The sequence below is a fragment of the Pleurodeles waltl genome, chromosome 11, assembly GCF_031143425.1.
Source record: "Pleurodeles waltl isolate 20211129_DDA chromosome 11, aPleWal1.hap1.20221129, whole genome shotgun sequence".
NCBI classification, from domain to species: domain Eukaryota; kingdom Metazoa; phylum Chordata; class Amphibia; order Caudata; family Salamandridae; genus Pleurodeles; species Pleurodeles waltl.
This window is the reverse complement of record NC_090450.1, coordinates 649,776,153-649,799,104: the sequence shown is the minus strand read 5'-3', so window position 1 is coordinate 649,799,104 and position 22,952 is coordinate 649,776,153.

Sequence of the window (22,952 nt, the reverse complement as noted above, 5' to 3'; positions counted from 1 at the left end):
CCGCAGGGTCTCCTGAAACTTGGCCAGTAACGTGCTCATGGTCTCCTGGGAATGATGGTATGCTCCCATGATGTTTGAGAGTGCCTCGTGGAGGGTCAGTGCCCTGGGCCTGTCCTCCCCCTGTCGCACAGCAGTTCTCCCAGCTTCCCTGTTGTCCTGTGCCTCTGTCCCCTGAACCGTGTGCCCACTGCCACTGACCCCAGGTCCGTGATCGTCCTGGGTTAGTGGGGTTGCCTGGGGTCCCTGTAGTGGTGGACACACTGCTAATTGACATGTCCTGGGGACAGTGGCATGGGCCCGCTGGGTGGGTGCTGTGGTGGTGTTTCCTGAGGGGGGAGGCTCTGTGGTGAGTTAGGACTGTGGCAGGGGAACCGACTGTCCAGAGGTCCCAGATGGGCCAGGCTGGTCATCCTGATCCAGGCATGCAGAGCTGCTGTCATCACTGTGGGCCTCTTCTGTGGGGGGACTGGATGTAGCTGGCACCTCCTGTCCGGTGACGTTGGGTAGGGGTCCTGTCAGGATGCAAATGCATTGTTATTGTATCTGTGTGTGCCAGCTTCTGCAATGGGTGTGTTTCCCTTATAGAATTGTGCTTTCCCTGTCGCCTTGGCCTTGTGTGATAACTGATTGTGTGGGCTGGGTGAGTCTCTCTAGTGTGCATGCTATGATAATGCTTGTCCATGCAGGTCTGTGATGGGGGTCCATGCATTGGTGTTACATGCAGGGCTTGGTATTGGGATGTGTGGGTTGTGCTAGTGGGGTATATGTGAAGTGGTGGAGTGACGGGGTGAGGGTAGGGGTAGGAGTTACTGATGGCATGCATGTAGGGTGGGGGGATACTTTGTGAGGCCCTCAGGATGCATGATCGCCAAGACTTGCTCCTCCCATGTTGTTAGTTGTGGGGGAGAAGGTCAGGGTCCACCACCAGTCCTCTGTACAGCAATCTGGTGTCTTGATACCACAGAATGCACCTTCCCCCGTAGGTCGTTCCACCTCTAGCTGATGTCATCCCTGGTTCTTGGGTGCTGTCCCACGGCGTTGACCCTGTCGACGATTCTCCGCCATAGTTCCATCTTCCTTGCAATGGAGGTCCGTTGCACCTGTGATCCGAATAGCTGTGGCTGTACCCGGATGATTTCCTCCACTATGACCCTTAGCTCCTCATCAGAAAACCTGGGGTGTCTTTGAGGTGCCATGATGTGGTGTGAGTGATATGTGTGAGGTGATGTGTGGGGTGATGTGTTGTGATGTATAATGTAATATGCGTTGATGGTGTATGAGTGATGGTGTTCTGTGCCTCTGAGTGAAGGTGTGCTCTTTGCTTTTCTCTCTCTGCTTGTTCTATTTTTTTTGTTGAAAGGGTTGTAGGTAATGTGGATGTGTCTTTTATAGTGGTATAAGTGTGAGTATGTGGTGTGGGTATGTGTGTCAGGTGTGTGTATTTTGAATTGTCTAATGTGGTGTGGTTTTGTAAGTGTGTGTGTATTTTGAGTGCGGCGGTGTGTACCGCCAATGCTTTACCGTGGTTGAATGACCGCTGCGTTGATTTGTGGGTCGTAATACTGTGGGAGTGTTCCTGTTGGCATGACGGTGTGGGTTTTGCTAACGCCAGTTTATCACTGACCTTTGGTGTGGTGGACTTGTGTGGGTGTCTCTATTTTGGTGGTATTCTCTGTGTGGGTCATAATACCCGTGGCGGTTTACCACCGCGGTCACGGTATGTTGGCACCCGTCAGCACGGCGGTAGGCGGCATTTACCGCCAAGGTTGTAATGAGGGCCATAGTTGCTAAGATAAAGATTTTGCTCTAAGAACCCAATATGCCCCAATGAACTTGGCGACAGCAATGATCAAAGTCAAGCAAGTGTCTGATCTGAGATTTTGAATTGCAGCATGGCTCCTATGGACTACCAACCATCTACAGGCAGGGGCAAGCCACTTCTTACGAGAGGCAACATAGATAGGGCAAACAAAACATGAGGAAGATTTTCAATAGGTGCTTTACAAGCTGGACAAGTAGTTATCCCCTCAGGTGAACAATGGCTGGTAAATGATCTTCATGGCAAGGTTCCTGCACAAAACTGGAAGTACAATTTCCTTTCTCTAGGCACTGAGATTATATCCCAGAAAGCCTTGTATTTGCATATATCTGTTAGTTCAGCAAAATCACATATAACTGTAGAGTGAGGTGCTACCCCCAGTTCCTCAGAGTCTACCACCTTCCAATACTGTGTTTTTAGGTCGAGTTTCAACGGAAAGGAGGAAGTAGTTGGGGAGTCCCAAAGTTCATTGAGCCCAAGAGTATAAAATAAATCTTTGATATGTCTAAGCCAGGGAATACTAAGAAAGTGGTCACTTTCTAGAATGAGCTGCAGAGCTACAGTAAAGGAGGCAAGCTCTGGTGCAGTCCAAAGACACCTCCAATACAAGAAAGGACGTAGGGGAGCCTTATAGCCTATGCTCTTCATGCCTAAATTCTTAAAGAGAGGGAACAGCTGAGTGCTTGATGGAAGAGAAACAAAACTGTTTTCAAGAGTGGATAGTTCTAGAGCTTTGGCATAGCCCCATAATTTGATCCCATAAAGAGCCGAACTCACAGTCTTAGCTTCATAAATTCAAAGTGCAGGGCTTATTGGATTAGTATATGAAAGATTAAAATCCTTAATTTAAACCCTGTAGTTTGCTTTCATTTTAACGCCTTCTTTGCAATATGGGACTTCCAAGAGATTTTCTCTGTTAACATTAAGCCTAGGAAACTAAGGCGGTCATTCTGACCGCGGCGGGCGGCGGCAGCCGCCTGCCATGCGGTCACCGCCATTTGGCCGCTCCGCGGTCAAAAGACCGCGGAGGCCATTCTGGCTTTCCCGCTGGGCCGGCGGGCGCCCGCCAAAGGAGCGCCCGCCAGCCCAGCGGGAAAGGCCCTGCAACATAGAAGCCGGCTCCGAATGGAGCCGGCGGTGTTGCAGGGGTGCGACGGGTGCAGTTGCACCCGTCGCGATTTTCACTGCCTGCTATGCAGACAGTGAAAATCATGCTGGGGCCCTGTTAGGGGGCCCCTGCACTGCCCATGCCAGTGGCATGGGCAGTGAAGGGGCCTCCAGGGGCTGCACGACACCCGTTCCCGCGATCCTGTTCCTGGCGGTCAAAACCGCCAGAAACAGGCTGGTGGGAAGGGGGTCGGAATCCCCATGGCATGGAGGATTCTCCCAGCCAGGGGAAATCCGGCGGGAAACCGCAGGACACGGCTGGGCGACCGCGGCTTTACAGCCGCGGTCGGAATGCCAAATGAAGCACCGCCAGCCTGTTGGCGGTGCTTCCGACGACATCCACCCTGGCGGTCATAGACCGCCAGGGTTGGAATGAGGGCCCAAATGTGTTCACCTTTTCAAGTGGGGTACCTTCAAGCATCAACTTTCCTTTGAAGGATCTATGAGGATTGAATATCATCAATTTAGTTTTGGAAGTGTTGATTTCCAGACCCTGTGCGGAACAAAATTCCTCAAAACACGTAAGGATTTTTCTTAACTCGCTTGGGGTTTTAGATATCAAAAGTGTATTATCCGCAAATAGCAGGACCGAAATTTTGTGTGTCTAATGATGGTGTGTCAGTCTCTACCCTGAGTAAGGAGGAAACAATATCATGAATGTATAAAGAAAACAAAGTAGGGACAAAGACACACCCTTGACGTACTCCCCTTGACATCTGAATTCTGTTAGTAAGCTCCCCCTTGTCACCCCACCTTACACGCGCATAATTGTCCTCATGAAGCCGTATTAACAATGTAAGAATGTGCTCGGGAATTGCCATTGCAAAAAAGAACTTCCCACAGCATATTAGGAGGCACTGAGTCAAGCGGGGATTTCATATCAACGAAGGCAACATACAAATTCCCTTTGCCAATCACAACTGTCTTCCAATATAAGAGCAAGAACCTGAAGGCATGTTTGATAATAGACATTTTCTTACAAAAGCCAGCCTGTAGTGGGCCTAGCATATCACATTCAGTCATCAAGCCTTCGATCTTGCCCAAAAGGCAGTGACAAAACACTTTCTGCACACAGTCTAATAGTCTAATTGGCGAATAATTACAACGGAGGGCTCTATCACCCTTTTTAAAAATTGGTACTACAATAGTGTAGGAGGCTGGCCTGGTTTGTAGTTGGTACCTAAGGTACTTACACCTTATACCAGGTCCAGTTGTCCCTTATTAGTGAAATGTAGGCAGTGTCTAGAAGCCAGGCTGTCTAGAGGTAGCTGTAGGCAGAGCTGCCAAGGCTGAACTAGGGGACATGCAATGCTCTTGCGATACCACTGTAGTCACACAGTACATACACACAAGAAAGACAATACTCAGTGTTACCAAAAATAAAGGTATTTTATTTTAGTGTTACAAGGCCAATAATATCTTAGAGGCTATACTCCCTTAGGAGATAAGTATTATATACAAAATATACCCTAGTAACCAAAATCAGGTAAGTAAACAGTCATAAAATAGTGCAAATAGCGAAAATCACCATAGGTTACAATGGGCCTAGGGGGAACACACGCCATATACTAAAATAGTGGAATGTGAATGTAGGTTTCCCACCTAGGCAAGAGTAGTGTGTAGAGGGGCACTGGTAGTGTTAGAAAACACCAAAGGTAAGTAAAGTACCCCACCCAAGAGCCCAGGAAAGCACGAGTAAAGTACAGCAAGTTTCCTCAGGACACACTAGAAGTCATGATAAAGAATTATACAAAAACGAAGCAAGACAGCAAGACACTAATGATGGATACCTGTACCTGAAGACCTGCAGAGAGAGAAGACCAAGTCCAAGAACAGCTGAAGAGTCCAGGAGTAACAGGAGCACCTGCAAACCCGGAAGAAGGTGCAAAAGTGGATTCTCAGGTTAGAAGGAAAAAGTCAGAAATGCACCAAAGAAGCCAGCTGTGGGTTCCTGCTTGGTGCAAGAGATGTCTCATGCCGAGTAGATGAATGCAGACTGGTTTTCATCATTGGATTCCGCCAACAAGCCTTGGCTCATGCTTTTGATGGGAAAAGGCGCTACCTGGACCCAGGAGGGATCTGGGGGTTTCAACTCATACTGAGGAGACATAGGGGGCTCTCAGCACTTCAGAGAGTCCTCAGAAGACCAGGCAGCACCCACAGGAGTCCCAGGACACGAGGACAAAGGAGTTACAAATTGCTGTTATTACAGCACTACACAAAGGGATCCTATGCCGCCAGAGAACAACTCAGGGAACTGAGCATCACAGGATAGAGTGCCTGGGACCTGGGCTACACTGTGCACAAAGGATTCCTTGTAGAAGCGCACAGAAGCCCTAGGAGCTGCAAAACATGTGGTGCACAGGGGCACTGTCTGGCTCAGGGAGACTAGCTATTACCTCCACCAAATTTGGAAAGTTGGACCTTTGGACTGTCTGGGTTTCTTCAGTCCACCACCTGTGTTCCAGGATTCATGCTCATCATCAGGAGAGGGACCCAGAGTACCGGTTGTCACTGCAGAGAGGTACCTGTTGAAGCAAGGAAGTGACACTGTCACTCCACAGGAGATTCCTTCAGTCCTTCTGGTGCAGGAAGAAGAGAGGCAGTCCTTGGAGCGTGCATGATCTAGAAACTGTTGCAGTTGCTGGCAGGAGCTGAAGTTACAGAGTTGCAGTAGCCTTCTTGGATACTTTGTTGCAGTTGTAGAGTTCCTGGAGCAGTTCTGCGGTTGATACGACGGTAGAAGGAGAAGCTGGAGTCTTGCAAAACCGAATCTGAGGAAACACCCAGAGGAGACACCATAAATAGCCCTGAGAGGGGGGTTGGTCACCTAACCAGGTAAGCACCTATCAGGAGGGGTCTCTGATATCACCCACTGGCACTGGCCACTCAGATGCTCCCAGAGTTCCCTGACCATCCAGAAAACAAGCTGGCAGAACCCAGGAACACTCTGGAGGAGCTCTGGGCACCACCCCTGGGGTGATGGACAGGAGTGTGGTCACTCCCCTTTCCTTTATCCAGTTTCATGCCAGAGCAGGGACTGGGGGTCTCAGTTCTGTCCATAACCACCATATCGATAACTAGAGGCCACAATCTTATATCCACTAAACAATAATCAATTCTGCTAGTGTAGTTGACCTTATTTAAAGTATGGCAACCCTTTGTATCAGATTTAGTCCTACCGTTGAGTGTTCTGAGCCCAAATTCAATAGTCAAAGACTGCCTGGATGGCAACTTGTGACCACATTTTGATGGTTTGGAATGTCAAAGGCGGGAACGAACGGGAAGAGTCTCAAATGTGACATTGAAATCACCTGCTACAATGATTTAGTAATGCCGCGGAAATTTCCACAGAAATGTCTCCAGGACACAAAGGGTTTTGGAAACCCGACCCCTCTTAACCCCTCTAGCATAGATGTAAAAAATGATCACAACTGCATTTATCCCAAATGATAGCCTGATACCTAATAAGTCAGGGGAGTCAATGACTAGCTGAGATGTATGACAATTTAATGATGTTCTGGCCCAAATAGTTAAACCACCAGAAGGCCTACCCTTGTTGTTATAATACAAATTATAAAAATTTAAATAGCCAGTCTAGAAAAGTGGATCAATCGACCATGTCTCCTGGAGGAGACATAGGTCATGTTCCTCAATAAAAGAAGTAAAAGTTTGAAGGGGGAGGACAGATCTTAAACCTGCCACATTCCAAGAAACATATTGCATCCCAGCACTTTGGGGAGCTGCCCTAGCCATAGATGTGATATTCGCACAATTGGCTATCTGATTTTGATTTGTCAGATGAAATTGGTGTGGGGGAGGTGCAGTGCTATCACAACTGGCCAGTAGGTCCTGGGTTGACTGGTGGGGTCTAGGTAAGGGAACTGATCTAACCATAGATGTGATGTTCTCACAATTGGCTGCCTGATCCTGGATTAACAGATAAGATTGATGGGGGAGAAGAGAGTGTGATATTATCTCAATTGACCTATTGTTCCCAAGTAAACTGATGGAGTCTGACAAAAGGAGAAGCGTGAATACATGAGGTGTCAACGATAGAAGAAACACCCAAACCAGAGGCAATTATATCATGTGCGTCAGAAGGTAGATCAACAAGGGTTTCAGATGGTACTCCAAGTCAATCGTTCTCATTGAGAACAGATAGGTTACCTGCTGAATGGTGGGTAAGCCGGGCCCCATGATATGAGGGGAATCTAGGGTATTTGAACTAAATACAAGAGTGCCTAGGGGCACCTGTCTTCATGTCTAGGGCCACAAAATTATCCACCATACTCCTGTCCCTAAGTGTCAATTTAAACATATCATAATGTGTATCCGGATCAGGCCTTCTAACTGCCGCAATTATATCCTCACATATTACAGAATAGCAACCTCTCACATAGCGCATCTAATGGATCTCCTTGCTTCTGACAGAATCTCCCCCTTCCCTTTGGGCCAATGGATGTAATTTAGGTACGTTAACCATTAGAACAGTGTTATTAAATTTGGACTAGTCAGTGACAGGCTGTACAGCGCGATTAGGGACATTGTCATTCATAGGTTTAAAAATGTTACAGCAAAACCTTGGTTCCTTGCCCACGCCTAAGCTGTAATGTGTGGAAGCCAGACGAGAGTTCCCAGTCCTGTCACCTACTGGAAGTTTGCCGGCACAAGGTGGTAAACCAACGGCAGTAGGACAGAAAACACAAATATGACTCTTGTTCCAACTAGTCGGGCAATTTGGGCAAATTCACTGGGGGGCCTTAAGGATCAAACGTGGGACTACAGATAAGATCCATAGTGGTCGTGGCATCTAAAGGAATTAACTGTTTAACTATTGAGATTAAAGAATTTACCATAGATTTAGTCTCTGACACCGCGCGCTTTAGATCTTGTAAACATGAGACGTACTGAGCATTGGCCCGATCTGAGTTCACGTTTCTATCTATTGTCCCACCCACCATAGTACTTTAGTCAGGATCTGAAATATTGTTTAGGGGGCTGAAGCGGTTGCTACATGAAAGAGCATCATTATCAGCGAGTGGTGGCTAATTCACTGATATTAAGGGAGCTTGGGTGATAACATTTCTGGCCTTCCCCTGCCCTATAGTAGCTAAAACCTGTGACCCACATTTTTTTAACATATCTGGGATTTTCTTATGACACCCCCCTTCCTAACTGGGGAGCGCTTGCACTTGGTATCATTGGAGAGGGTATGCGAGGAAGAGGTTAAAATGTCTTCACATTCACCCAGGAGATTATCAATTCTATCCATAATACAATTGTTAGCTGCATGCTGTTGCCTTTCCATTTTTCTTTAGCACCACCCCTGCCCTGACCTCTGTTGATTTCCTTTTGCCGATCAAAAATACTGGCTGAGCGTTTGGTAGTCAATTAGAGCAACAAAACAACCCACAAGAGGCTACAATAGTACAAAAAATAACAGCAAGGCCTATTGATAGTAAATGTTAGGGGGGTGGCCCAGCCCAGCCTCCTTCTGGCTCCGACGGGAGTGGATGGGCCCACCCTTGGCCCGGGCTTCACCCTGGCACGGCCTGCACTGCAGTGTAGTCCCTAGCACTTTATAGCACTCGTTAATGTAGCAAGTGGGAGCAGCTGTGCCTGAAAATGGTCACCTCCTGAGGCCAAAGAGCTGTCTGGGGTATGTAGTCCCCCTCCTTGAGTTAACGTGTCCCGCGATGTGGTGGAGTCCCTAGCGCTTTATAGCGCTTGTTGGTGTGGCAAGTGGGAGCAGCTGTGCCTGAAAATGGCTGCCTCCTGGGACCAAAGAGCAGTCTGGGATATGTAGTCTCCCTCCTGGAGTTAGCGCGTCCAACCATTCAGGCTACTATCCATTTATAACTCAAATGTAGATGACACCAGCTTCTTTGTGGAGGTTCGGAGACTGGTGGGAATGCTTGAACCTGGGGTGCTACTGTGAGGAGGGAACTTTAATGTGGTACTGAATGCTAGCACTAATAGATAGTGACTCCTGGTGACTGCACCCAAATGCAGCTGCACAATTGCAACTTATAATTGCTGAAAATGATTGTATTGATCTCTGGGGCTTGCAACACTTGGGCAGTGCAGAAGACACATGTATAGCAGCCACGCACACCACATGGTAAAGGACTGATTATAGGTTGGCAACATAGGATATAGATGCATGGACTTCCAACGTTATACATCTACCACAAACACTGTCAGATCACGCACCTATCCTCTTGAAGATGGCCACCCAGAATACATTGCACAAGCCTTTCTGTGACACCTTCCAGCTGGGGTACTCTGAGACAGGTATGTTGCAGTAAGATTAGAGAGCAATAGTTTAATACTTTGATATCATCCCAATCTCCCCTGTGTGAGACCTTTAGGTCATGGTCCGAGGGGTATGCATAGCAGAGCAAGCTGGTATGATGTGAGTGTTGCATGAAGAGCTTGTGCAACTAGAAGAGGAAATCACACTTGGGAGCTCCAATACTTTTTTTAGTGCAGTGAATGCAAGATGAGGCTATTTGTGCCAAACATATGGAGTATGATGAAGCGGTGCATAGAGAACCCCACTATGTAGGGAAAAAACCCACTTGGTGATGTGGTAAGGTAAGAGGTTGGGTAAGACCTTGGATAATCTGCTGAGCAAGCCCTGGGCAAGCAAGTACATAAAGCGATTACATAGTCGAATTAACAGATACAAACTCAATTCGCATGTTGGCATAGAGTTTATATAAAGAGAGAAGACTGCCTTTTTCTTAGCCCCATATACATCCATACAAGCCTTGCCCCCCCAGACCTTACCTCCTCCTTGGACTTGCTGCAATTGCTCCTATTGAGCAGGGCCACCAGCGTTTCCTGGACAAGTCCTTTATAGGGGAGAAGGTTGTGCAGGTAATTCATGCGATCCCAGGAGACAAGGCACCTGGCCTGGACAGCCTCACTGCCTCCTCCTATAAAGGGTGTGCTAAGTTCCTGGCCCCACATCTCCTCACCATGTACAAGGAATTCTTAGCTAATGAAATATTCCCCCTCTCCCTGTGAAAAGTAATGATTGTGACTATATTAAAACTGGACAAACACTCCCAGCACAGTGACTCACAACTGCTCCCAATTTTACAACTCATAGAATTGTTGCGTAGGCTCTCATTATTCTAATGAGACTACTGGATTTTGAGCAGCAAGATCGTCCACGGTGTGGGAGACTGAGTCTGACCCACTGTGGGTGACACCTGTCGCTCCAAATCCAGGTTTTGCTCCGGCTAACTAGTAGTGCCTCGTCTCTCCCAAAAGGTAGAGATGATTGGGCAGCTGAGCGCATGACTTATCATACTTCTCAGGGAAGTCGTGGTCACTCAGGTCGCCTCCGGTTCTCTCATTCGCAATTCAGTCTCATATATAAATGACAATAAAAAGCAGTATACGTTTTAAAGCCTGGTTTAATAAAACATCTGCATTTTAGATAGCAAAGCGTGAGCTGCAATAATCAGGATGACACAACATGACAATATTAAAATGGTGATGATGAGAGTGAAGCATAAGAATAACGCTATCATATCGCCACTAGAATCAATGGACTATTTCCTGTCTGAGTCATAATCTGAGCACAGCATGTTAAACTCTAATTCTGCCTTTCAGGTTCCTCCGGGAGGACATCAACCCTCATACCTGAGCAAAGGCCTGTAGTCTGCGTTAGCATCTGCAGCGACGCATTCAGCAATCAGCAGACAGTCGTGGTTCCCTGGCTGGAATCTCCCTCTTAACGTGTAATGGGACTTGGAAGTGTTTTTAGAATAACACAGCTGATGTTATAAGAAAATGTTCCTACGTAAGGATGTCTATTTTCTACGAATGTTGGAGACTAAACTTCTACCACGTTCACTGGTAATGTACCAAACCGTAGCCTTGACTGAAGCAAAAGTGATCAAGAATGTCTTGTTTGAGAACACAGTGCTGGGCTAAGCAAAACAGTTAGATAGATGAAAATAAAACAAGACCGTAAAACTGGTTATCGTAAAAATAACAATGCTAAGCCGAATAAAATATATCTAGGTCAAAGTGCACAGCGGCCTCGTGTATTAAACTAACGTGCATGGAGCTATAACTAAAATGGCTACACAACACCCTCCCCTTGTCGGTTATAGTGGTTGAAAGCCAAAACTAAAATTCCATTGCTAAAAAGAAGCTCAACCTAAGATATATATAGAAACCAGAACAATTTTGACAAGTTAAAAGGACACACAAGCATACTACTTGGCAATTTAAAACATGAGCATGTGGCTTATAACCAAATTCAACGGAATTGTGAATTTAGAAAAGTTCCAAATTAAGTACGAGCCATGGAGAACAGGAGATCTTCCACTTTGGCAGGTGACAGAACTGGAAAGTCCACGCCAAAATGATCAAGGAGCAAGTGTGTTCCATAGCCCCAGTGTCAACGAAGGCGGCATCCTGTGGAGTGCCCATTGATGAGTTGTTGGCAACTTCCTCCAGGAAGGGTAACTCATAATTAGCTTCACGCAGCAAACGCAGCCTCAGTGCGCATGTCTGGTAATGAACCCTCAGCGAGAACATCAACAGATCAGCATCTATTGCTGGGGGGCTCTGCTGTGAAAGACAAGCTTCCAGTGCATATTTGAAAGAGCACCAGTGGCACCGAAACACGGGCTGCACAAAATACAGAACCGGTCTGAATGACAAAGACCAGTCACACTCCAAATGCTCCAGGAGTGTTGCTCCAAAAAGCTGCATCATACGTTCACGACACAGCTGAGCTGATGGGAGCATGGTCATTTGTCCTCGCTGCGGTGGGACAGCCATTGCGCATAAACAACAGCAACAGCAGGATGCCAGCTAATAAAGCCAAAGTTATCGGAAATCCCCCAAAAATATTACCGAAAATTGAGTGGATAGCTGAAGGTATCAAACCGAATATGGAGGAGAAGGTGTGAACAAAACCAGAACCAACAGCGGTGAAAAAATGTGCGATTCCAGTTGTGCTGGACGCATTAAATATTCGTCCCACGAGTTCACCAAAATGTCTAGGAAAGTTCGTATTTAACAGGGACTGTATTTCTGCTGATGACCTTGCCACTTGAAGTGCGTAGGTTTCGCGTGCAGATGTAAGGGCCACATGCTTTTGAAACAATAAAGCCTTGAGTCTACTTAACTTGTCAAAATTCATGTTTGAAGTAGCAATGTAAGGCCAGATATCAGCTACCTCCTTAAATTTAGTGGAGGGGAAAAGTACATTCCCGCAGCATGTAACGACCTTAGAGACCGAAACAAAGTAAACTATTCTGGTCCACATGCCACAATAGTCTTCACTATTGAGAAGGACGTAGCTGCCATTTGAAAGCACCTGGTACGTAGGTCTAATCAAGGGGACTGGAACTCCCTTAAGATAACAAGCCAAGTTTGCAGCCGCGGCGTTACACGCCCCATGCAAGGACAGCTGTTTACAAATCATTAAATGGCTGACTGAAGTCTCACATTCACTACCGCTAAGAAAGACCTCTTTCATGCCATTGAAGCATTTGTATAAGAAGGGAAGCTCCCACACCTCATAGATGTAACTATCTCCCAGCTTTTCATATCTGCCAACCGGAATGTGTTCTAAACAGGAGGTGAATTGTAGTGTGGAAATAGGCAGATTAATAACCCCATGTGTTAATCACTCAGCCAATGGTATTTTGGCCACGGTAAAAGGCAACTTTTCTAATTTCTCAATGTTAAGCATGACATAAGTCGCTGCTTTCTTAGACATTAGTTGTTGCTGTCGCGTAAGATTAAAAGAAGAAAATATCTCCCTTGCACTGACATGCTACCATGGAACGTGATCCGCCTTCAATGTTTGAAGCGTCCAACCCAACTGCATAATGGACCTGATCTGACTCTGTCCATGATGTAAGGAAGACGTATCAGATTGTATAATGTCTATAGCAGAAGAGACAATGTTGTTTATTGTATATATCTAGTCAGACAGGGTGTTAATCCCATTATCCACAACAGCTAATGCCTTTTTAAAATGTTCCTGATCTATTTGCCTTAACCGGGCAGCAGCATTTTGTTGGGAAAGTTTCCTAATCTCATTATATACTGCATACAAAAAACGCTTCTTACGTGGTGTTCTATGGCCTGACAAATAATCTTGTAAGTCAGTGGAGTTAGACGGGAGCTTGAGGTGTTCTCTATCCGCATTCAGTTACAATGATTTTAGCCACTTTTGTCATAATTGTCCTACACTACATGTTGAAATGATATCTGCATGCTCTGGAGGTATATATCGAGGGTCTGGCCTACTTATCCTCAAACCCCCGGAGGAGTTAATAAAATGTTGATGACACCCATTGGTATCTATTGGCCACAATAACCACCCGCCTAGACGTGTCAGTGAAGCATTAAATGTACCATTCTGGACCCACTCATCAAGACCATCTTTAGTTGCATTCGTGTATTTTTGCCATTTATAAAATTTTGCAGGGGCAGGTATACTGGGCATGTTAAATTCCCTGATTGTTGCTAAGCCTAAACAACTCGTTTGTTGCACTGTTTCATTTAAGAAGATCATTTGAACAGGAATAAGACATGCTCTAAACAATGTTTCTTTTCCCTTAATTTGCCAATTTTTTTGTTCCCCAGACACTTTTCAGATCAATTGATTTGGATCAATATTCATAGCCTTCTATCGATAGCCGGGAAACAAAGTATTCTGAATATATAAATTTCGTATTGGTCAATAACATGTGTATATCCTTAGCAGGTGGTACTTTAAAGTAATGACTCAGCATTCTTTTGGTTGAGCCCAGAAAAATATTCAAACTTTTCAGAATATGCTTTAGAACTCCCTTGCGGTGGAGTTGGACAATGTTCCCATTGCGTGTTATTTAATACCGTTTTGGGACTGCTCGTTCTATGTATAAAGTGGTGCCCATAATAATTATAGCAAAACATATCACCGTAATTTTCTTTGAATTGGTAAACATCTTCGTTTTCAAAGACAGTATAATATTGCAATTCTGTCATCATAAAATCAACTGTTTTCACATCCCAATCATCAGATACAATGCCTGGTATCACTATATAATTCATTGATGATTTGAACACATACGGTATTTGAATAATTTCCGTGGGACCATATATATCAAACATTACTTTGTCCCAAACAATCCCATCAGGAATTGGCACTGCGGAAATGTTCACAAAGGATAAATCTCTTCGGACTTTGTGTGACGAAATATGTGGTTTCAAAACCTCCTCCACCAGTTCAACTGTTGATCTTTCAGGAAGAAAATGACCATGTATTAATAAAAAAAAGGTAATAACAAAACCAATCCAAAGTAGAAAGGATAGGACAGTCAGAAAGAGCCATAGATAGTTCCATGGAAAAATAAAATACTTTTCTCTCAGCCAGTTTGTTAGCTTACGTGCACTTGACAAATCAACTGTCAAAGAGGCAAATGAGTCTGAGGAATCATCGTTTTAGTCTGCAAAATAACCAGAGGCAGTTCGTGCAAATGGCAGAGCCGTTGTCAGCGGTGGAGTTGGTGTTTCCTGCGGTGGCACACTATAGACAGCACCATCCGTTTGGGGTGAAGTCGAATTGACTTGGTCAAATGTTTCTAAGTTAGTTGACGTTAATGGAACTAATGCAAGATCATCTTCCACCCTCCCCAAGCTCGGAGAGGTGTTGGTGTAGACAACTTGTAGTGGAACTTCTTCGCCAGTAGTGAGAGGGATTCGGGAACTACTGGATGTTCCTCTTGGTCGGCTGTGCAGGAACAGCCACATGCTGTAATTTGACATTGTCAATAGAGACAAAACGATTTTCTTTGGCACCTGCCAACGGTGGTAGAATAACAGTTCTGGTACCGTGTACAGGGACTAGTGCTCGATAAGAAGGGCCAAATTCCTTTTTTACTGCGACTTTTTCAGGTACAAGATCCCCAACTATGGGAATCCAGCCGGTAGATGTTACTGGCACATCCTTAATTCCTGTGGAGGCGGCACTTTTGGAAGAAGTATCATCACAGAACTGTTGCAATTCCTGTAAGACAGTGACACGTTCATTTATGTCCAAAGGTGTTTCTGCTGCCTCCACGCCAGGACCATCAAGATCTGGAACATACATTTGAGTTCCAAACAGGCACTCATATGAAGTAGTACCCCCCAGGGACCTTCTAGGCAGGTTAATTAGTGCTCTCTGGACTCCATACAGGTGATTAAGCCAACTACGACCCGTACCTAAGACTCTGGCTGTTAAGGATTGCTTTAAATTGCGGTTTAATCGCTCCATGACACTATTTCCCTCGGGATGAAATGGAGATGAGTACTGAAGTTGGACCCCCAACAAAGCCATGGTGTCCCTGAATGCCCTTGAGGCAAAAGCAGGGCCCTGGTCCGAATGGAAGGCCGCAACTGCATATGAACCGATAAAGACTCGCAAATCTTTAATAACAGTCCAAGCATCAGCCGAGCGTTGTGGCCACACCCATACAAATCTGGAGCATGAATAAACAGCTACTAATATATATTTGTATGCACTATCAGGTGATAGGGGACGACAATGCAAGTGCACACATTGTAATGGTTTGTTTGAAATTAAGAGGGGTGTCTGCTGCGGGCGTTTGGCAGTGGAAACTTTGATTTGTTGACAGATGTCACAACAAAGGACATACTGCTTAGTCTCTTTGTAGAGACCTGGCCACCAATAACGGGCCTGTAAGATCGAAATCGTAACCGCCACACCAGCATGTGCAGATGCCAACCCCTCATGTGCTGCTTTAATCAATTGTGGTCTTATATCTTTGTTAGTGATGTCTTGTACACCTACGCCTGGTATCTTAACTTCAGCGTTCAGCATACTTCCCATATGATAATGATATTTGTTAGGAAATCCTTTAGGATGGGGCGTACCATCAGCTGTAGATTTCACGGCAGCCCAAATGTCTGCGTCTGGTTTGGAACTCGAACGAGTCACTGCAGCTACAGTGGCTACTGCCACTGCTGACTTTGCGGCTTCATCAGCCAATGTGTTTCCAGCAACATGCATTCCAATTCACTGGTGTCCAAGTGTATGTACAACATGGACATTTGGTAGCGTCTCTTTCAGGTCAGCTACTTTCCCCCACAGTAGTCTGTGTTTAATGGTGTTGTCTTTGGAATCTCTGAACCCATTCTGGTACCAATAATGCAGGTATTCATTAAAGGACTGGACACAGTAATATGAATCACAAACAATCAGCGTAGGCTGTGCTGGATCCGTGTGCTCCAGTGCCATCAGCAGAGCTTTTAGCTCAGCCAATTGTGCTGTACAATCCCCTAGAGTCTGTGTAAAGGTATGTAGAGGACAAAATGTGTCCCCTTCCATATAGCCACTTACGACTGAACAGGCAGCAGAATATTGATGTTTAGTTCCAATTGCAGGTTGTGCAGAGCCATCGGTGTACATGACTCTATGATACTGATCAATAGGCAAAGTATTTGCTGGAACTGGATATTCTACTTCATATTGTAGGAATTCCTGAGTCTGTAGCTTTGGGTCGATGTAGTCTACATCAGTGGCTGTCAGAGACGTAGCCCATTGCATCCAATGTGGATGTAGTGCTTTTGCGTTTGGAACGCTAGCTTTTGTAACAGCCTCTAGGGCTGGGATTGGAGAAACAACAATAATGCATTTTCCTTGGGCAAGAGGTCTTTCTTTAATGACAACCATCTGTACAGCAGTGAGAATTTTCTCTGTGGGAGCAAAGCGTTGTTCAGCTGCTGAATACAAATGTGATTTGTATGCAATCAGGACTGTCTCACCTTCATTAAATGTCACATATGTGAAACCAATGGCCCCAGCTATTACTCTGATGACCAAATGTGTTTTGTTGTTCCTTGTGTGTAAATGTTGTGCTGCAAGCATGTCTGTCTGCAATTCTCTAAGAATACGTGTATGTTCAACTGTCCAGAATTTACTTGAAAAATCGGGCCGTATTAGGTCATATAAAGGTTTTATGCGTGTAGCATAATCTGGAATGTATGTTTTGCCAAAATTTAAGAAACCCAATAATGATTGGAGTTTTTTAATCATATTCGGTGGTTGTAACTGTGCACACTTTTCTAAGAATTGTGGTGCTAGGCTCTTCCCTTCTCTTGACAGCTCATATCCTAGAAACAGGACGCTGAGGAAGGCTATTTATTTTTTTTAAGTTAAGTTTGTAGCCAAACTCGGCAAACCCTACAACAATGCAGGCTACCCGTCTTAAATGTTGTAGTAGTTCATCATCCGTGAGATATATATCATCTACATGGGACAATGCTTCATGGTCGATCTCGTGCAAAATAGCAGTGACACGACCCGCAAACATTTCTGGGCTGTTCTTATACCCCTAAGGTAAACTACAGAATTTTTTCTGAGAGCCTAGTGCGCTAAAACTTGTTAAGTCTCTACTTTCAGGCGCTATATTCTGGCAGAAAAACCCATTCGAAATGTCTAGTGTTGTTTTGTATTTTTTACGCACTATGAGGGTCATTCTGACCCTGGCGGCCGGTGGCCGCCAGGGCCACCGACCACGGGAGCACCGCCGACAGGCTGGCGGTGCTCCAATGAGCATTCTGACCGCGGCGGTTCAGCCGCGGTCAGAAGCGGAAAGTCAGCGGTCTCCCGCTGACTTTCCGCTGCTCATTGGAATCCTCCATGGCTGCGGAGCGCGCTCCGCAGCCATGAGGATTCTGACCCCCCCTACCGCCATCCAGTTCATGGCGGGAAAGCCGCCATGAACAGGATGGCGGTAGGGGGGGTCGCGGGGCCCCTGGGGGCCCCTGCCGTGCCCATGCCAATGGCATGGGCACGGCAGGGGCCCCCGTAAGAGGGCCCCAAAATGTATTTCACTGTCTGCCTTGCACCCGTAGTGCAGTAGCACCCGTCGCACCTTCCCACTCCGCTGGCTCAATTACGAGCCGGCATCCTCGTGGGAAGGTCGTTTTCCCCTGGGCTGGCGGGCGGTTTAACTGGAACCGCCCGCCAGCCCAGGGGAAAACTCGTAATACCCGCTGCGGTCTTTTGACCGCGGCGCGGTAATTTGGAGGGCGGGATCCTGGCGGGCGGCCTCCGCCGCCCGCCAGGGTCATAATGAGGCCCTATGTTGCTCATTAGTACAGTGCTGTGTGAGTTTTGTATAGCATAGGTACGTGTATGACTATTTAGATGTCTGTAGTCTAAGACTATTCTGTATGAATGATCTAGTTTAGCTACGGGGAATAAAGGGTTATTCATTGGTGACACACAGGGTTCAATCACACCCTGGTACTCTAATTGCGTGAGTATTTCTCTCACTGGTGCTTTTGCTTCATGTTTTATAGGATACTGCGGTTGTGTCTGAGGTTCACTTTTAACTGAAATTACATGGTAGGGGGGTTCCTTATCCCATCCTACATGATTTCTGTATAATGCAGGTACTTGTGCTAGCGCCCATTCAATGGAATAGGATTCAGCTAGTTCCTCTGAAGCAAGGGGCGAGAAGGAGGGCTTAATGACATCTTCTCCATATGGGCAGGTACGGACAAAGCCAGGCGGTCACTCTTGTTCGTCCAACAAGACATCATACACTTTTATTATGCGATCCCAAAAGATTGCGTCTATTGTGCGTTCAATGTCTCCTTCTAACTGTAGCGTTACTTTGCACACCCTATCAGGCTTGGAGACACGAATGTCCGCTGTTTCTACTTGTATAAAGTCATCAGTTGCTTTCACCTCCAGATGCTCTAGAAGATTCCGGCGAGCTATTGTGACCTCTGCCGCGCTGTCTAGCAATGCTAGAGCCCAATTCTTGTTCTTCAAGAGGACCCTCTTCCTGTGTGGCATGTCGGACCGCGACTGCTGCCACTTTTGTCTTTTTAAATTGTTGTTTTTGTTGGGTGGGTTTCTCTTCCTTTTTAACAGAAACCTCTGAAGAGCGTTGTGATTCCTGTCTCGGTTTCATGTCCTCTGTTCTTCACTCTGATCGGCCACCTCTCTCATTTCTCTTTTCCAATGAGTCCTGAAAGGAACGAGATTGGCGTTTATCAGAATATTGATATCTATCAGGCGTTTTGATATTATCTCTGTTTTGTGGGGTCACCGTACGCAGTGATTTTCCCCTTTCTTTCTTAGGCGTCTGTTGCTTTTTATCCCAGCGTTTCTTATTATTCTCAGTTGTTTGTTTGGGGGTATCTTTATTTGATTTACCCTGAAATGGAGGTTTTTGTGGTCTGGCCCGTAGGCTATCTCGACCGATACTTGAATAGGTCTCTGTTATTATTTTAGGCCGCTCTCGTTCTTGATCTTGTTGCGGAACATCACAAAGCTGCATGCGCACTGCAAGTGCGACTGCTTCCCCTTTAAGGTTACTTAAAATGATTGAGGGCACTGTGGCAAAATTGCCCATCAATTGCATCCCCAAATCTAGGGCCGGGACAGCCCCATATTCATCTTGAATTTGTTTCAGCACTTCCGGTAGATTGGCAAGTGTTGGTGTACCGTGTGCGGTTGTGCAGAGCGCGGCAAATAATGTGCCCCAGGTATTACAGTTTTCTACTGTAGGGACCATCCCAAAAGGCAAGCACATCCTTAATATTCTATGTTTATCCTGAGGTAACGTATGGGGAAATACTGCCTCCAGCGTATTAATTTTCTGTGCTAACCAAAACGGAGTTTCCTCTTGTTTGGTGGGTACTTTACCCATAATCGAATGTACAGTCGCAGGATTTATACCTGGCGTTACTGCATGTGGATGTACTGGAGCAGCACATGCTGGGTTTGTATTTAATGTTTGCATCACAAATTGTACTAATCCTCTATATATTGCAGTTAATTCAATGTATGAGCGACGAACCTCAGCTACTGCTAAATTTCCAACCGCAGGATGTGGTGTATAGGTGGCCAATAAAGGCCAGGTAGGACCGTCATTAATTAGTGGACCTAACCTTACTGGTACTATTGTATGGGGTAGGGCGCCATCAAGCCAATTATTATGTCCTTGATAAGATGGAGGTATCTCTAAATATGCATACGCTCTGTGTTGTCCAGGCGCGTTCGCAGGTGTATATTGATGAAATGTATTTGTGTTCCTATCAACTGCTGGAAATGTGACCCAAGAGTAAAAAAGTTCTCTTCTATAAGCTGCATGGGCGTCCACCACAAATGTGACTGGACCTCCCTGGGCCGTTAGGCCATTTGCTAGTAAGTGTGCTGTGAGAGGTTGTCTCATGTTAACAGCTATTTGTACATGTTGGGGATTCGCCATGATAGTAAGACTATTAGTTCAGAGAAGGCACACCAAAATGGGGTTTCCTTTTAAAGTTCAAGCTTGAACATCCGCCAGTTGTAGTAGGATCACCTACACAGCTGTTGTGGAAATCCTCAGCACCATGGACGTCTCTGCATACGGCATTGAGGTGTCATTATATCAAATGAGACAGAGATACTCCGGAGGACCCGAAAATTAGAGCCTGACCAAACGTTGGCGGCGCCATGTCGCGTAGCCTCTCATTATTCTAATGAGACTACTGGCTTTTGAGCAGCAAGACCGTCCACAGTGTGGGAGACTGAGTCTGACCCTCTGTGAGTGACATCTGTCGCTCCAAATCCGGGTTTTTCTCCGGCTAACTAGCAGTGCCTCGTCTCTCCCAAAAGGTAGAGATGATTGGGCAGCCAAGCGCATGCCATATCATACTTCTTAGGGAAGTCGTGGTCACTCAGGTCCCATCCGGTTCTCTCATTCGCAATTCAGTCTCATATATAAATGACAATAAAAAGCAGTATGAGTTTTAAAGACTGGTTTAATAAAATGACTGCATTTTAGATAGCAAAGCGTGACCTGCAATAACCAGGATGACACAACATGACAATATTAAAATGGTGACGATGAGAGTGAAGCATAAGAATAACGCTATCATGTTGCCACTAGAATCAATGGACTATTTCCTATCTGAGTCATAATCTGAGCACAGCTTGTTAAGCTCTAATTCTGCCTTGCAGGTTCCCCCGGGAGGACATCGACCCTCATACCTGAGCAAAGGCCTGTAGTCTGCGTTAGCATCTGCAGCGAAGCATTCAGCAATCAGCATACAGTCATGGTTCCCTGGCTGGAATTTCCCTCTTAACGTGTAATGGGACTAGGAAGTGTTTTTATAATAACACAGCTGATGTTCTAAGAAAATGCCCCTACGTAAGGATGTGTATTTTCTACGAATGTTGGAGACTAAACTTCTACCACGTTCACCGGCAATGTACCAAACTGTAGTCTTGACTGAAGCACAAAGTGATCAAGAATGTCTTGTTTGAGAACACAGTGCTGGGCTAAGCAAAACAGTTAGATAGATGAAAATAAAACAAGACCGTAAAACTGGTTATTGTAAAAATAACAATACGAAGCCGAATAAAATATATCTAGGTCAAAGTGCACAGCGGCCTAGTGTATTAAACTAACGTGCATGGAGCTATAACTAAAATTGCTACACAACAGAATGACCGGACAAATTGGGGTTTGTACCTGGTTGGTAAACAGTCCATAACTTGTGCACCTATTTCCCTTTGTGCACACTATACTCCCTAAGCTTAGTGGGGCTGTAGTCTTCTTGGCCACCATCAAAACGTTTGGTTCACTCAAATGGCCCTACCTCTTTGAATTGTCATCAGCCTTAGAGTGAGTCCCAAGTTCATCCAATTAGTTGGCCTCTTATACACCCAGCCAGTTGCAAGATTATAGATCAATGGAATGATCACCTCACCTTTTCCAATACAGAGGGGTAATCATGAGGGGTGCCCCTTATCACCTACACTCAGTGCCACTGGAATTATGCAGTTGTGCATCTGTTGGGATTTTTGCATAATTATAGATTTGCTGCATTTGCCACATAATCCAACATCTGCCACACAATCTGCAGATTTTAACAAAAAAAAACCTTGTTTAAAAAATGCTCAAATGGTCCAAACATAAAAAATGCAGAGGCGCGTGTTGCCACGCAGTGAAAGGCCCTTTGCAAATCTGGATTTGTCACCTTTTTGTTGCTTACTGTGATATGTGGGTACTAAAATGGTACTAATGAGGTGCAACCAATGCCCTGGACAGTGCTACCAAGTTTAAAAATGAATAAAAAATGAAGTAATACTATTACAAAAAGTGTTACATTATGCCGCATAACTTGCCTTTTCTTGCCCCATAATTTACTCAACCCTGTCTCATAATTTGGCATTCTTCTGCAACATAATTCTAGTGGCCCTTCCTATAATAGGAGCCATAGCCATGGATCCCTTGGTGGGATAGTTGAGACAGCACCACTCTGCTAAGGGTCTGGCGTTCACAACCCGCAGAGTTCTAGTATCCAGATGATATCACGCTGTATGTGAGGGACTCATGAAACAACTTGGACCCCCTAATTAGAGAATTCATCAGATTTGGCTGCATAGCATGTATTAATATCTCATTCTCACTGCTTTCTCCTGACACTTAGCCAGCCCCATTTTCTGTGTGCCTGCTGCTTGCCTTTCCATCTTTCTCACTGCCTTCTTTTTGCTCTTAGCCACTTTTTGTGTGTGCCTACTGCTTTCCTTTACCTCATTCTCACTGTTTTCTCCTTGCTCTCAGACCCATTTTGTGTGTTTCTGTTGCTTTCCTTTTCCTTTTCCTTATTCTTACTGCTTTCTCCTTGCTCTCTGCCCCGTTTTATGCATGCCTGCTCTTTGACTTTCCCTCCTTCTTACTGTTTTCTAATTGCCCTCAGCCCCATTTTCTGCTGCCTGTTGCTTGCCTTTCTGTCATTCTCACTGTTTTCTCTTGGTCCACCTCAGTTTTTTGTGTGGCTGCTCCTTGACTTTCCCTGCTTGTCTCTTCTTCTCACTGCTTTCTCTGTGCTCTCAGCCTAATTGAGTGAGTGCCTGACTGCTGACAACCTGTCCCTCCTTCTCACTGCTTTCTCCATGCTCTCAGACCCATTGTGTGTGGTCCTG